The sequence below is a fragment of the Cyanistes caeruleus genome, chromosome 6, assembly GCF_971803275.1.
Source record: "Cyanistes caeruleus chromosome 6, bCyaCae1.hap1.1, whole genome shotgun sequence".
Lineage (NCBI taxonomy): Eukaryota > Metazoa > Chordata > Aves > Passeriformes > Paridae > Cyanistes > Cyanistes caeruleus.
In genome coordinates, this window is record NC_141706.1 from 335051 (window position 1) to 349810 (window position 14760).

The 14760-nt window shown below is 54.8% G+C and overlaps 1 long non-coding RNA gene across 1 annotated transcript; it reads right to left on the minus strand.

The window, feature by feature from the left end:
• Positions 1-993: 993 nt before the first annotated feature.
• Positions 994-3738, minus strand: LOC147652348 (uncharacterized). The gene is made up of 5 exons (XR_015288467.1): positions 2941-3738; positions 2818-2859; positions 2555-2723; positions 2393-2471; positions 994-2315 (listed from the first exon to the last, which is right to left on the minus strand). It is a non-coding gene; the product is annotated as an uncharacterized LOC147652348 (long non-coding RNA).
• Positions 3739-14760: the final 11022 nt, after the last annotated feature.

Below are 14760 nucleotides of genomic sequence, written 5' to 3' on the forward strand. Positions count from 1 at the left end.
AGGGGATATGGTATATTTACTGAATATTATGTTTTTTAGTTTAGGTGTTGATAAGGTTGTTTTTGAAATGAGTTTTATGGTTTGATTTCATTTTTTAGGGGTATTATGTTTTTAAAGGGCTGGTTCTTTAAGGTTAAGGATGATGGTTTGAGTAGCAGTGTGAGGTATAGGGTATGTTTTTATTTATTTAGTGATTTTTATTATTGTGAGTATGTTGTGTTTATTTTGGTGTACTTCGGGTACAGTAATGTAGCTAATTTGTTAGGTTTCTTATATTTCTATTTGGATTATTGTTTCTTAGAGGGGGGGGTTCATTTGTTTGATTGTAGTATGTTTTAAACTTATGGATAATGTGAAAAAGATTTATGGTTAAATTTATTTTTTGGTTTTGTGTTTATTTGGAGATAGTATTTTTATTTTGATGATTCAAGGTATTATGAGATTATTGAGTTAAAACCAAATTGTTCCTGTATGGTTAATTGCAGTTTATTTTGGATCTTTTTTTTTTTTTTGTAGTTGCATGTACCTGTTTTTTTCTTTGGTGGTTTTTATTAGTTGTATTTTTGGGGATGTGTATATTTATATGATGGATTTTTAAAGGTAGTTTGTTTTTTGTAGTGATTTCTTATTTTTTAGGAGTTTAATTTTTTTGTTAATGAGGTCTATTTTTATAGAGCATTGATTATTACTTATGAATTAGAAGGCCGCAATTTGGTTAGGTTGCTTTTAGTAATGCATAGAGCTCATTGAACGGTTTGCTGTTTAGTAAGTTGTTGAGGTTTTTTTAAGCAGATTTGGTTGTGTTAGGTTTTATATAGCTTTTTGTGTTTTGTTTTACTTTTAGGATGTGGTATGAATTATTAGTAAAAAGAGTGTAGTGGGGTTTTTTTTGCTCCTCTTCTAATAAACTGGGTATAATTACTAACACACTTTTAAAACATGTTACTGGGATTGGGATGAAGGGTAGACCAAAGAAACAATAAACTAAAGCTATTTGGTACAAACTTCAGTACTTTTATAACGTTTTTACCCATCATTATTACTGACCTTAGCATAAGAGCTATTTTAATCTGCGCTCTTTTACTGTGAAAGTTATGTAGTAGGGACAGTATTGGAGTTATTTTTGGATAAGAAAACAAACTTAGGGACAAGAAAGGCATCAAAACCTCCAAAAAGCTCAGAGACTAGAACAACATAAAGGCCTCCACCCTGAGAGACATGAACTTAAGTAACACCATTACAAAGTCCTTTATCCCAGCACACAGTAAGGACCAATGCAACATAATCAGCATAGGTTTTCTTATTCTTCTGAACCCCACATTCGGCAGCAAATAATAAAATGCTTAGGAAGCTAAGACACAACTCAAAGCACTGCAGGATAACTTCACAGATGCAGACATCTTGTGTTGACCTAGGAAAAGCCTCTAGACACCAAAGTAAAACCTACGTCACAAATTTCAAATTACAGGGGCCTGGGACTTGGCCTTTTACACCTACAGCCAGGCTGGGCAGCAGGGCAGAGCAGCTCCGGGACAACTACACCCAGACACCCGTGACACACCACACAACGGACGAGGGGACACAATGGGGAGACAAAAGTCTGGGCCACAAGGACGGCCACAAGGACTGAGAGAATGCGGAATGAGATGAGCCGGGTGAGAATGAAGGCGAGCTGATGAAGCTCGCAGAACCCGGGAGGAAGAAGATGCTGACAGAATGACAAACTCCAGGAACCGCCAAGACGGAGGCCCAAGAATCTTATGGCCGCAATCCTCTACCTATCTTTGCGTTTCTTCAAGTCCTAAGCCGCAACAATGGATCCTCGCGGCGCACGGCTGTTGACACAGCTCGGAACAAGAGGTCTAAAAGACATCCAATCGGATGCTTGTCAAAAGAGACGCGATTCCAAGGCCTCTGAGAGCTGCCGAGCCGAGGAGCCCAGAGATTGGAGATGTTATAAGTGTTGCTGGGGTTTCTGGTAAGCCCCCAGAAGGGATAAGGGAAGGCACATACAACACAGGAGGCACAAAAGACACAGAAGGCACGATGGACGAGTGACACGACGCGCCCAGAGGCTGCTCTGTCCTGCACACCTCAGCACTGTGAACAAAAGTGAGGCTCTCCCACCGTGCGGCCTAAGGGGCCACAGCCTGAACCGCCCCGAGCCGGCACCCGGCTTTCATCCCCTCTGCGGGTCATAGCCTTTGACTCAGCTCTCGGATGCCCGCTGGGGAGGATCCACACGGAGCGCCAAGGAAGGCCGCCTGGCTATCCGGGAAGTTCCTGCCATCGCCAGGCTGTCGTCTCTCCGTCAGCTACCAAAAATAAAACAGAAAATCAGCAGCTGATCTGTGCAGGGTGTCGGCCAAAACCCGACAATTCCGCTACTCACGGTCTCCTGCGAACGGCCGTGTCCTGAGGCCGCACGATACGGCCACGCCGGGACCAGGCAGCGCCGTCGCAGGGCGCGCCTGAGTTAAGAGAAGAAAAAGTGATGTGGCGTTGCTGAGACTTGAACAGGCCCTCGCTCCTCCTCCCGACATCCCCAACTCACGGGAAGCCCTCGGCCCCTTCCTGAAGGCCACCCACACGGCCCCTTTACGTGGAAAAGGCTCCGTCACGCGGTCCCTGTGACGCTTCCGCAGGGCTCACGGGAGCGGCGAAGCAGGCGTGGCGTGCCGGCCGGCTGGCGACGGGGTCTCGACGAAACGCGACTGGACCGCCTAAAGCATGCAAACAAGAAGGGACGCTTGGCGTTGCACCAGAAACTGAGAGCCCAGCGATAACAACAGCCTCCCTCCACCGGTCAACGCTCACCTTGCCCGCTTCACCTTGACTGCTGCTAGCCGGCTCTATTTCCTAAAAATAAAGACAAAGAGGAGACCTGTAACAACACAGGGACCGGTTCCAGTTGCCCTGCAAAGACAAACATTGACTTACCTTCTCAGGGGAACCCCCTTACCCTGGATGGGGCGCTCTGCCACCGATTTCATCCGTCCGCATCTGAAAGAGAGCTGAGACAAAAGGCAAAGTGCTGCAGGGTAACTTCACAGCTCCAGACATCTTGCGTTGCTCTAGGGATATGTTCTAGACCCCAACTACACCCTACATCACAAATTTCAAATTACAGGGGCCTTGGACTTGGCCTTTTACACCTACAGCCAGGCTGGGCAGCAGGGCAGAGCAGCTCCGGGACAACTACACCCAGACACCCGTGACACACCAGACAACCGACGAGGGGACACAATGGGGAGACAAAATTCTGGGCCACAAGAACGGCCGCAAGGACTGAGAGAATGCGGAACAAGATGAGCCGGGTGAGAATGAAGGCGAGCTGATGAAGCTCGCAGAACCCGGGAGGAAGAAGATGCTGACAGAATGACAAACTCCAGGAACCGCCAAGACGGAGGCCCAAGAATCTTAAGGCCGCAATCCTCTACCTATCTTTGCGTTTCTTCAAGTCCTAAGCCGCAACAATGGATCCTCGCGGCGCACGGCTGTTGACACAGCTCGGAACAAGAGGTCTAAAAGACATCCAATCGGATGCTTGTCAAGAGAGACGCGATTCCAAGGCCTCTGAGAGCTGCCAAGCTGAGGAGCCCAGAGATTGGAGATGTTATAAGTGTTGCTGGGGTTTCTGGTAAGCCCCCAGAAGGGATAAGGGAAAGCACATACAACACAGGAGGCACAAAAGACACAGAAGGCACGATGGACGAGTGACAGGACGCGCCCAGAGGCTGCTCTGTCCTGCACACCTCAGCACTGTGAACAAAAGTGAGGCTCTCCCACCGTGCAGCCTAAGGCGCCACAGCCTGAACCGCCCCGACCCGGCACCCCGCTTTCATCCCCTCTGCGGGTCGTAGCCTTTGACTCAGCTCTCGGATGCCCGCTGGGGAGGATCCACACGGAGCGCCAAGGAAGGCCGCCTGGCTACCCGGGAAGTTCCTGCCATCGCCAGGCTGTCGTCTCTTCGTCAGCTACCAAAAATAAAACAGAAAATCAGCAGCTGATCTGTGCAGCGCGTCGGCCAAAACCCGACAATTCCGCTACTCACGGTCTCCTGCGAACGGCCGTGTCCTGAGGCCGCACGATACGGCCACGCCGGGACCAGGCAGCGCCGTCGCAGGGCGCGCCTGAGTTAAGAGAAGAAAAAGTAATGTGGCGTTGCTGAGACTTGAACAGGCCCTCGCTCCTCCTCCTGACATCCCCAACTCACGGGAAGCCCTCAGCCCCTTCCTGAAGGCCACCCACACGGCCCCTTTACGTGGAAAAGGCTCCGTCACGCGGTCCCTGTGACGCTTCCGCAGGGCTCACGGGAGCGGCGAAGCAGGCGTGCCGGCCGGCTGGCGACGGGGTCTCGACGAAACGCGACTGGACCGCCTAAAGCATGCAAACAAGAAGGGACGCTTGGCGTTGCACCAGAAACTGAGAGCCCAGCGATAACAACAGCCTCCCTCCACCGGTCAACGCTCACCTTGCCCGCTTCACCTTGACTGCTGCTAGCCGGCTCTATTTCCTAAAAATAAAGACAAAGAGGAGACCTGTAACAACACAGGGACCGGTTCCAGTTGCCCTGCAAAGACAAACATTGACTTACCTTCTCAGGGGAACCCCCTTACCCTGGATGGGGCGCTCTGCCACCGATTTCATCCGTCCGCATCTGAAAGAGAGCTGAGACAAAAGGCAAAGTGCTGCAGGGTAACTTCACAGCTCCAGACATCTTGCGTTGCTCTAGGGATATGTTCTAGACCCCAACTACACCCTACATCACAAATTTCAAATTACAGGGGCCTTGGACTTGGCCTTTTACACCTACAGCCAGGCTGGGCAGCAGGGCAGAGCAGCTCCGGGACAACTACACCCAGACACCCGTGACACACCAGACAACCGACGAGGGGACACAATGGGGAGACAAAATTCTGGGCCACAAGAACGGCCGCAAGGACTGAGAGAATGCGGAACAAGATGAGCCGGGTGAGAATGAAGGCGAGCTGATGAAGCTCGCAGAACCCGGGAGGAAGAAGATGCTGACAGAATGACAAACTCCAGGAACCGCCAAGACGGAGGCCCAAGAATCTTATGGCCGCAATCCTCTACCTATCTTTGCGTTTCTTCAAGTCCTAAGCCGCAACAATGGATCCTCGCGGCGCACGGCTGTTGACACAGCTCGGAACAAGAGGTCTAAAAGACATCCAATCGGATGCTTGTCCAAAGAGACGCGATTCCAAGGCCTCTGAGAGCTGCCAAGCTGAGGAGCCCAGAGATTGGAGATGTTATAAGTGTTGCTGGGGTTTCTGGTAAGCCCCCAGAAGGGATAAGGGAAAGCACATACAACACAGGAGGCACAAAAGACACAGAAGGCACGATGGACGAGTGACAGGACGCGCCCAGAGGCTGCTCTGTCCTGCACACCTCAGCACTGTGAACAAAAGTGAGGCTCTCCCACCGTGCAGCCTAAGGGGCCACAGCCTGAACCGCCCCGACCCGGCACCCCGCTTTCATCCCCTCTGCGGGTCGTAGCCTTTGACTCAGCTCTCGGATGCCCGCTGGGGAGGATCCACACGGAGCGCCAAGGAAGGCCGCCTGGCTACCCGGGAAGTTCCTGCCATCGCCAGGCTGTCGTCTCTTCGTCAGCTACCAAAAATAAAACAGAAAATCAGCAGCTGATCTGTGCAGGGCGTCGGCCAAAACCCGACAATTCCGCTACTCACGGTCTCCTGCGAACGGCCGTGTCCTGAGGCCGCACGATACGGCCACGCCGGGACCAGGCAGCGCCGTCGCAGGGCGCGCCTGAGTTAAGAGAAGAAAAAGTAATGTGGCGTTGCTGAGACTTGAACAGGCCCTCGCTCCTCCTCCTGACATCCCCAACTCACGGGAAGCCCTCAGCCCCTTCCTGAAGGCCACCCACACGGCCCCTTTACGTGGAAAAGGCTCCGTCACGCGGTCCCTGTGACGCTTCCGCAGGGCTCACGGGAGCGGCGAAGCAGGCGTGCCGGCCGGCTGGCGACGGGGTCTCGACGAAACGCGACTGGACCGCCTAAAGCATGCAAACAAGAAGGGACGCTTGGCGTTGCACCAGAAACTGAGAGCCCAGCGATAACAACAGCCTCCCTCCACCGGTCAACGCTCACCTTGCCCGCTTCACCTTGACTGCTGCTAGCCGGCTCTATTTCCTAAAAATAAAGACAAAGAGGAGACCTGTAACAACACAGGGACCGGTTCCAGTTGCCCTGCAAAGACAAACATTGACTTACCTTCTCAGGGGAACCCCCTTACCCTGGATGGGGCGCTCTGCCACCGATTTCATCCGTCCGCATCTGAAAGAGAGCTGAGACAAAAGGCAAAGTGCTGCAGGGTAACTTCACAGCTCCAGACATCTTGCGTTGCTCTAGGGATATGTTCTAGACCCCAACTACACCCTACATCACAAATTTCAAATTACAGGGGCCTTGGACTTGGCCTTTTACACCTACAGCCAGGCTGGGCAGCAGGGCAGAGCAGCTCCGGGACAACTACACCCAGACACCCGTGACACACCAGACAACCGACGAGGGGACACAATGGGGAGACAAAATTCTGGGCCACAAGAACGGCCGCAAGGACTGAGAGAATGCGGAACAAGATGAGCCGGGTGAGAATGAAGGCGAGCTGATGAAGCTCGCAGAACCCGGGAGGAAGAAGATGCTGACAGAATGACAAACTCCAGGAACCGCCAAGACGGAGGCCCAAGAATCTTATGGCCGCAATCCTCTACCTATCTTTGCGTTTCTTCAAGTCCTAAGCCGCAACAATGGATCCTCGCGGCGCACGGCTGTTGACACAGCTCGGAACAAGAGGTCTAAAAGACATCCAATCGGATGCTTGTCCAAAGAGACGCGATTCCAAGGCCTCTGAGAGCTGCCAAGCTGAGGAGCCCAGAGATTGGAGATGTTATAAGTGTTGCTGGGGTTTCTGGTAAGCCCCCAGAAGGGATAAGGGAAAGCACATACAACACAGGAGGCACAAAAGACACAGAAGGCACGATGGACGAGTGACACGACGCGCCCAGAGGCTGCTCTGTCCTGCACACCTCAGCACTGTGAACAAAAGTGAGGCTCTCCCACCGTGCAGCCTAAGGGGCCACAGCCTGAACCGCCCCGACCCGGCACCCCGCTTTCATCCCCTCTGCGGGTCGTAGCCTTTGACTCAGCTCTCGGATGCCCGCTGGGGAGGATCCACACGGAGCGCCAAGGAAGGCCGCCTGGCTACCCGGGAAGTTCCTGCCATCGCCAGGCTGTCGTCTCTTCGTCAGCTACCAAAAATAAAACAGAAAATCAGCAGCTGATCTGTGCAGGGCGTCGGCCAAAACCCGACAATTCCGCTACTCACGGTCTCCTGCGAACGGCCGTGTCCTGAGGCCGCACGATACGGCCACGCCGGGACCAGGCAGCGCCGTCGCAGGGCGCGCCTGAGTTAAGAGAAGAAAAAGTAATGTGGCGTTGCTGAGACTTGAACAGGCCCTCGCTCCTCCTCCTGACATCCCCAACTCACGGGAAGCCCTCGGCCCCTTCCTGAAGGCCACCCACACGGCCCCTTTACGTGGAAAAGGCTCCGTCACGCGGTCCCTGTGACGCTTCCGCAGGGCTCACGGGAGCGGCGAAGCAGGCGTGCCGGCCGGCTGGCGACGGGGTCTCGACGAAACGCGACTGGACCGCCTAAAGCATGCAAACAAGAAGGGACGCTTGGCGTTGCACCAGAAACTGAGAGCCCAGCGATAACAACAGCCTCTCTCCACCGGTCAACGCTCACCTTGCCCGCTTCACCTTGACTGCTGCTAGCCGGCTCTATTTCCTAAAAATAAAGACAAAGAGGAGACCTGTAACAACACAGGGACCGGTTCCAGTTGCCCTGCAAAGACAAACATTGACTTACCTTCTCAGGGGAACCCCCTTACCCTGGATGGGGCGCTCTGCCACCGATTTCATCCGTCCGCATCTGAAAGAGAGCTGAGACAAAAGGCAAAGTGCTGCAGGGTAACTTCACAGCTCCAGACATCTTGCGTTGCTCTAGGGATATGTTCTAGACTCTAACTACAACTGACATTACAAATTTCAAATTACATCACAAATTTCAGTCACAAATTGCCTTGGACTTGGCCTTTTACACCTACAGCCAGGCTGGGCAGCAGGGCAGAGCAGCTCCGGGACAACTACACCCAGACACCCGTGACACACCAGACAACCGACGAGGGGACACAATGGGGAGACAAAACTCTGGGCCACAAGGACGGCCACAAGGACTGAGAGAATGCGGAATGAGATGAGCCGGGTGAGAATGAAGGCGAGCTGATGAAGCTCGCAGAACCCGGGAGGAAGAAGATGCTGACAGAATGACAAACTCCAGGAACCGCCAAGACGGAGGCCCAAGAATCTTATGGCCGCAATCCTCTACCTATCTTTGCGTTTCTTCAAGTCCTAAGCCGCAACAATGGATCCTCGCGGCGCACGGCTGTTGACACAGCTCGGAACAAGAGGTCTAAAAGACATCCAATCGGATGCTTGTCAAGAGAGACGCGATTCCAAGGCCTCTGAGAGCTGCCGAGCCGAGGAGCCCAGAGATTGGAGATGTTATAAGTGTTGCTGGGGTTTCTGGTAAGCCCCCAGAAGGGATAAGGGAAGGCACATACAACACAGGAGGCACAAAAGACACAGAAGGCACGATGGACGAGTGACACGACGCGCCCAGAGGCTGCTCTGTCCTGCACACCTCAGCACGGTGAACAAAAGTGAGGCTCTCCCACCGTGCGGCTTAAGGGGCCACAGCCTGGACCTCCCCGTCCCCAAAGCTGACTCAGATATCCCAGGTCACAAGTCCCGACCCGGCACCCCGCTTTCATCCCCTCTGCGGGTCGTAGCCTTTGACTCAGCTCTCGGATGCCCGCTGGGGAGGATCCACACGGAGCGCCAAGGAAGGCCGCCTGGCTATCCAGGAAGTTCCTGCCATCGCCAGGCTGTCGTCTCTCCGTCAGCTACCAAAAATAAAACAGAAAATCAGCAGCTGATCTGTGCAGGGCGTCGGCCAAAACCCGACAATTCCGCTACTCACGGTCTCCTGCGAACGGCCGTGTCCTGAGGCCGCACGATACGGCCACGCCGGGACCAGGCAGCGTCGTCGCAGGGCGCGCCTGAGTTAAGAGAAGAAAAAGTGATGTGGCGTTGCTGAGACTTGAACAGGCCCTCGCTCCTCCTCCCGACATCCCCAACTCACGGGAAGCCCTCGGCCCCTTCCTGAAGGCCACCCACACGGCCCCTTTACGTGGAAAAGGCTCCGTCACGCGGTCCCCTGTGACGCTTCCGCAGGGCTCACGGGAGCGGCGAAGCAGGCGTGCCGTGCCGGCCGGCTGGCGACGGGGTCTCGACGAAACGCGACTGGACCGCCTAAAGCATGCAAACAAGAAGGGACGCTTGGCGTTGCACCAGAAACTGAGAGCCCAGCGATAACAACAGCCTCCCTCCACCGGTCAACGCTCACCTTGCCCGCTTCACCTTGACTGCTGCTAGCCGGCTCTATTTCCTAAAAATAAAGACAAAGAGGAGACCTGTAACAACACAGGGACCGGTTCCAGTTGCCCTGCAAAGACAAACATTGACTTACCTTCTCGGGGGAACCCCCTTACCCTGGATGGGGCGCTCTGCCACCGATTTCATCCGTCCGCATCTGAAAGAGAGCTGAGACAAAAGGCAAAGTGCTGCAGGGTAACTTCACAGCTCCAGACATCTTGCGTTGCTCTAGGGATATGTTCTAGACCCCAACTACACCCTACATCACAAATTTCAAATTACAGGGGCCTTGGACTTGGCCTTTTACACCTACAGCCAGGCTGGGCAGCAGGGCAGAGCAGCTCCGGGACAACTACACCCAGACACCCGTGACACACCAGACAACCGACGAGGGGACACAATGGGGAGACAAAATTCTGGGCCACAAGAACGGCCGCAAGGACTGAGAGAATGCGGAACAAGATGAGCCGGGTGAGAATGAAGGCGAGCTGATGAAGCTCGCAGAACCCGGGAGGAAGAAGATGCTGACAGAATGACAAACTCCAGGAACCGCCAAGACGGAGGCCCAAGAATCTTAAGGCCGCAATCCTCTACCTATCTTTGCGTTTCTTCAAGTCCTAAGCCGCAACAATGGATCCTCGCGGCGCACGGCTGTTGACACAGCTCGGAACAAGAGGTCTAAAAGACATCCAATCGGATGCTTGTCCAAAGAGACGCGATTCCAAGGCCTCTGAGAGCTGCCAAGCTGAGGAGCCCAGAGATTGGAGATGTTATAAGTGTTGCTGGGGTTTCTGGTAAGCCCCCAGAAGGGATAAGGGAAAGCACATACAACACAGGAGGCACAAAAGACACAGAAGGCACGATGGACGAGTGACAGGACGCGCCCAGAGGCTGCTCTGTCCTGCACACCTCAGCACTGTGAACAAAAGTGAGGCTCTCCCACCGTGCAGCCTAAGGCGCCACAGCCTGAACCGCCCCGACCCGGCACCCCGCTTTCATCCCCTCTGCGGGTCGTAGCCTTTGACTCAGCTCTCGGATGCCCGCTGGGGAGGATCCACACGGAGCGCCAAGGAAGGCCGCCTGGCTACCCGGGAAGTTCCTGCCATCGCCAGGCTGTCGTCTCTTCGTCAGCTACCAAAAATAAAACAGAAAATCAGCAGCTGATCTGTGCAGGGCGTCGGCCAAAACCCGACAATTCCGCTACTCACGGTCTCCTGCGAACGGCCGTGTCCTGAGGCCGCACGATACGGCCACGCCGGGACCAGGCAGCGCCGTCGCAGGGCGCGCCTGAGTTAAGAGAAGAAAAAGTAATGTGGCGTTGCTGAGACTTGAACAGGCCCTCGCTCCTCCTCCTGACATCCCCAACTCACGGGAAGCCCTCGGCCCCTTCCTGAAGGCCACCCACACGGCCCCTTTACGTGGAAAAGGCTCCGTCACGCGGTCCCTGTGACGCTTCCGCAGGGCTCACGGGAGCGGCGAAGCAGGCGTGCCGGCCGGCTGGCGACGGGGTCTCGACGAAACGCGACTGGACCGCCTAAAGCATGCAAACAAGAAGGGACGCTTGGCGTTGCACCAGAAACTGAGAGCCCAGCGATAACAACAGCCTCCCTCCACCGGTCAACGCTCACCTTGCCCGCTTCACCTTGACTGCTGCTAGCCGGCTCTATTTCCTAAAAATAAAGACAAAGAGGAGACCTGTAACAACACAGGGACCGGTTCCAGTTGCCCTGCAAAGACAAACATTGACTTACCTTCTCAGGGGAACCCCCTTACCCTGGATGGGGCGCTCTGCCACCGATTTCATCCGTCCGCATCTGAAAGAGAGCTGAGACAAAAGTCAAAGTGCTGCAGGGTAACTTCACAGCTCCAGACATCTTGCGTTGCTCTAGGGATATGTTCTAGACTCTAACTACAACTGACATTACAAATTTCAAATTACATCACAAATTTCAGTCACAAATTGCCTTGGACTTGGCCTTTTACACCTACAGCCAGGCTGGGCAGCAGGGCAGAGCAGCTCCGGGACAACTACACCCAGACACCCGTGACACACCACACAACGGACGAGGGGACACAATGGGGAGACAAAACTCTGGGCCACAAGGACGGCCACAAGGACTGAGAGAATGCGGAATGAGATGAGCCGGGTGAGAATGAAGGCGAGCTGATGAAGCTCGCAGAACCCGGGAGGAAGAAGATGCTGACAGAATGACAAACTCCAGGAACCGCCAAGACGGAGGCCCAAGAATCTTATGGCCGCAATCCTCTACCTATCTTTGCGTTTCTTCAAGTCCTAAGCCGCAACAATGGATCCTCGCGGCGCACGGCTGTTGACACAGCTCGGAACAAGAGGTCTAAAAGACATCCAATCGGATGCTTGTCCAAAGAGACGCGATTCCAAGGCCTCTGAGAGCTGCCAAGCTGAGGAGCCCAGAGATTGGAGATGTTATAAGTGTTGCTGGGGTTTCTGGTAAGCCCCCAGAAGGGATAAGGGAAAGCACATACAACACAGGAGGCACAAAAGACACAGAAGGCACGATGGACGAGTGACACGACGCGCCCAGAGGCTGCTCTGTCCTGCACACCTCAGCACTGTGAACAAAAGTGAGGCTCTCCCACCGTGCAGCCTAAGGGGCCACAGCCTGAACCGCCCCGACCCGGCACCCCGCTTTCATCCCCTCTGCGGGTCGTAGCCTTTGACTCAGCTCTCGGATGCCCGCTGGGGAGGATCCACACGGAGCGCCAAGGAAGGCCGCCTGGCTATCCGGGAAGTTCCTGCCATCGCCAGGCTGTCGTCTCTTCGTCAGCTACCAAAAATAAAACAGAAAATCAGCAGCTGATCTGTGCAGGGCGTCGGCCAAAACCCGACAATTCCGCTACTCACGGTCTCCTGCGAACGGCCGTGTCCTGAGGCCGCACGATACGGCCACGCCGGGACCAGGCAGCGCCGTCGCAGGGCGCGCCTGAGTTAAGAGAAGAAAAAGTAATGTGGCGTTGCTGAGACTTGAACAGGCCCTCGCTCCTCCTCCTGACATCCCCAACTCACGGGAAGCCCTCGGCCCCTTCCTGAAGGCCACCCACACGGCCCCTTTACGTGGAAAAGGCTCCGTCACGCGGTCCCTGTGACGCTTCCGCAGGGCTCACGGGAGCGGCGAAGCAGGCGTGCCGGCCGGCTGGCGACGGGGTCTCGACGAAACGCGACTGGACCGCCTAAAGCATGCAAACAAGAAGGGACGCTTGGCGTTGCACCAGAAACTGAGAGCCCAGCGATAACAACAGCCTCCCTCCACCGGTCAACGCTCACCTTGCCCGCTTCACCTTGACTGCTGCTAGCCTGCTCTATTTCCTAAAAATAAAGACAAAGAGGAGACCTGTAACAACACAGGGACCGGTTCCAGTTGCCCTGCAAAGACAAACATTGACTTACCTTCTCAGGGGAACCCCCTTACCCTGGATGGGGCGCTCTGCCACCGATTTCATCCGTCCGCATCTGAAAGAGAGCTGAGACAAAAGTCAAAGTGCTGCAGGGTAACTTCACAGCTCCAGACATCTTGCGTTGCTCTAGGGATATGTTCTAGACTCTAACTACAACTGACATTACAAATTTCAAATTACATCACAAATTTCAGTCACAAATTGCCTTGGACTTGGCCTTTTACACCTACAGCCAGGCTGGGCAGCAGGGCAGAGCAGCTCCGGGACAACTACACCCAGACACCCGTGACACACCAGACAACCGACGAGGGGACACAATGGGGAGACAAAATTCTGGGCCACAAGAACGGCCGCAAGGACTGAGAGAATGCGGAATGAGATGAGCCGGGTGAGAATGAAGGCGAGCTGATGAAGCTCGCAGAACCCGGGAGGAAGAAGATGCTGACAGAATGACAAACTCCAGGAACCGCCAAGACGGAGGCCCAAGAATCTTATGGCCGCAATCCTCTACCTATCTTTGCGTTTCTTCAAGTCCTAAGCCGCAACAATGGATCCTCGCGGCGCACGGCTGTTGACACAGCTCGGAACAAGAGGTCTAAAAGACATCCAATCGGATGCTTGTCAAGAGAGACGCGATTCCAAGGCCTCTGAGAGCTGCCGAGCCGAGGAGCCCAGAGATTGGAGATGTTATAAGTGTTGCTGGGGTTTCTGGTAAGCCCCCAGAAGGGATAAGGGAAGGCACATACAACACAGGAGGCACAAAAGACACAGAAGGCACGATGGACGAGTGACACGACGCGCCCAGAGGCTGCTCTGTCCTGCACACCTCAGCACGGTGAACAAAAGTGAGGCTCTCCCACCGTGCGGCTTAAGGGGCCACAGCCTGGACCTCCCCGTCCCCAAAGCTGACTCAGATATCCCAGGTCACAAGTCCCGACCCGGCACCCCGCTTTCATCCCCTCTGCGGGTCGTAGCCTTTGACTCAGCTCTCGGATGCCCGCTGGGGAGGATCCACACGGAGCGCCAAGGAAGGCCGCCTGGCTACCCGGGAAGTTCCTGCCATCGCCAGGCTGTCGTCTCTCCGTCAGCTACCAAAAATAAAACAGAAAATCAGCAGCTGATCTGTGCAGGGCGTCGGCCAAAACCCGACAATTCCGCTACTCACGGTCTCCTGCGAACGGCCGTGTCCTGAGGCCGCACGATACGGCCACGCCGGGACCAGGCAGCGCCGTCGCAGGGCGCGCCTGAGTTAAGAGAAGAAAAAGTGATGTGGCGTTGCTGAGACTTGAACAGGCCCTCGCTCCTCCTCCCGACATCCCCAACTCACGGGAAGCCCTCGGCCCCTTCCTGAAGGCCACCCACACGGCCCCTTTACGTGGAAAAGGCTCCGTCACGCGGTCCCCTGTGACGCTTCCGCAGGGCTCACGGGAGCGGCGAAGCAGGCGTGCCGTGCCGGCCGGCTGGCGACGGGGTCTCGACGAAACGCGACTGGACCGCCTAAAGCACGCAAACAAGAAGGGACGCTTGGCGTTGCACCAGAAACTGAGAGCCCAGCGATAACAACAGCCTCCCTCCACCGGTCAACGCTCACCTTGCCCGCTTCACCTTGACTGCTGCTAGCCGGCTCTATTTCCTAAAAATAAAGACAAAGAGGAGACCTGTAACAACACAGGGACCGGTTCCAGTTGCCCTGCAAAGACAAACATTGACTTACCTTCTCAGGGGAACCCCCTTACCCTGGATGGGGCGCTCTGCCACCGATTTCATCCGTCCGCATCTGAAAGAG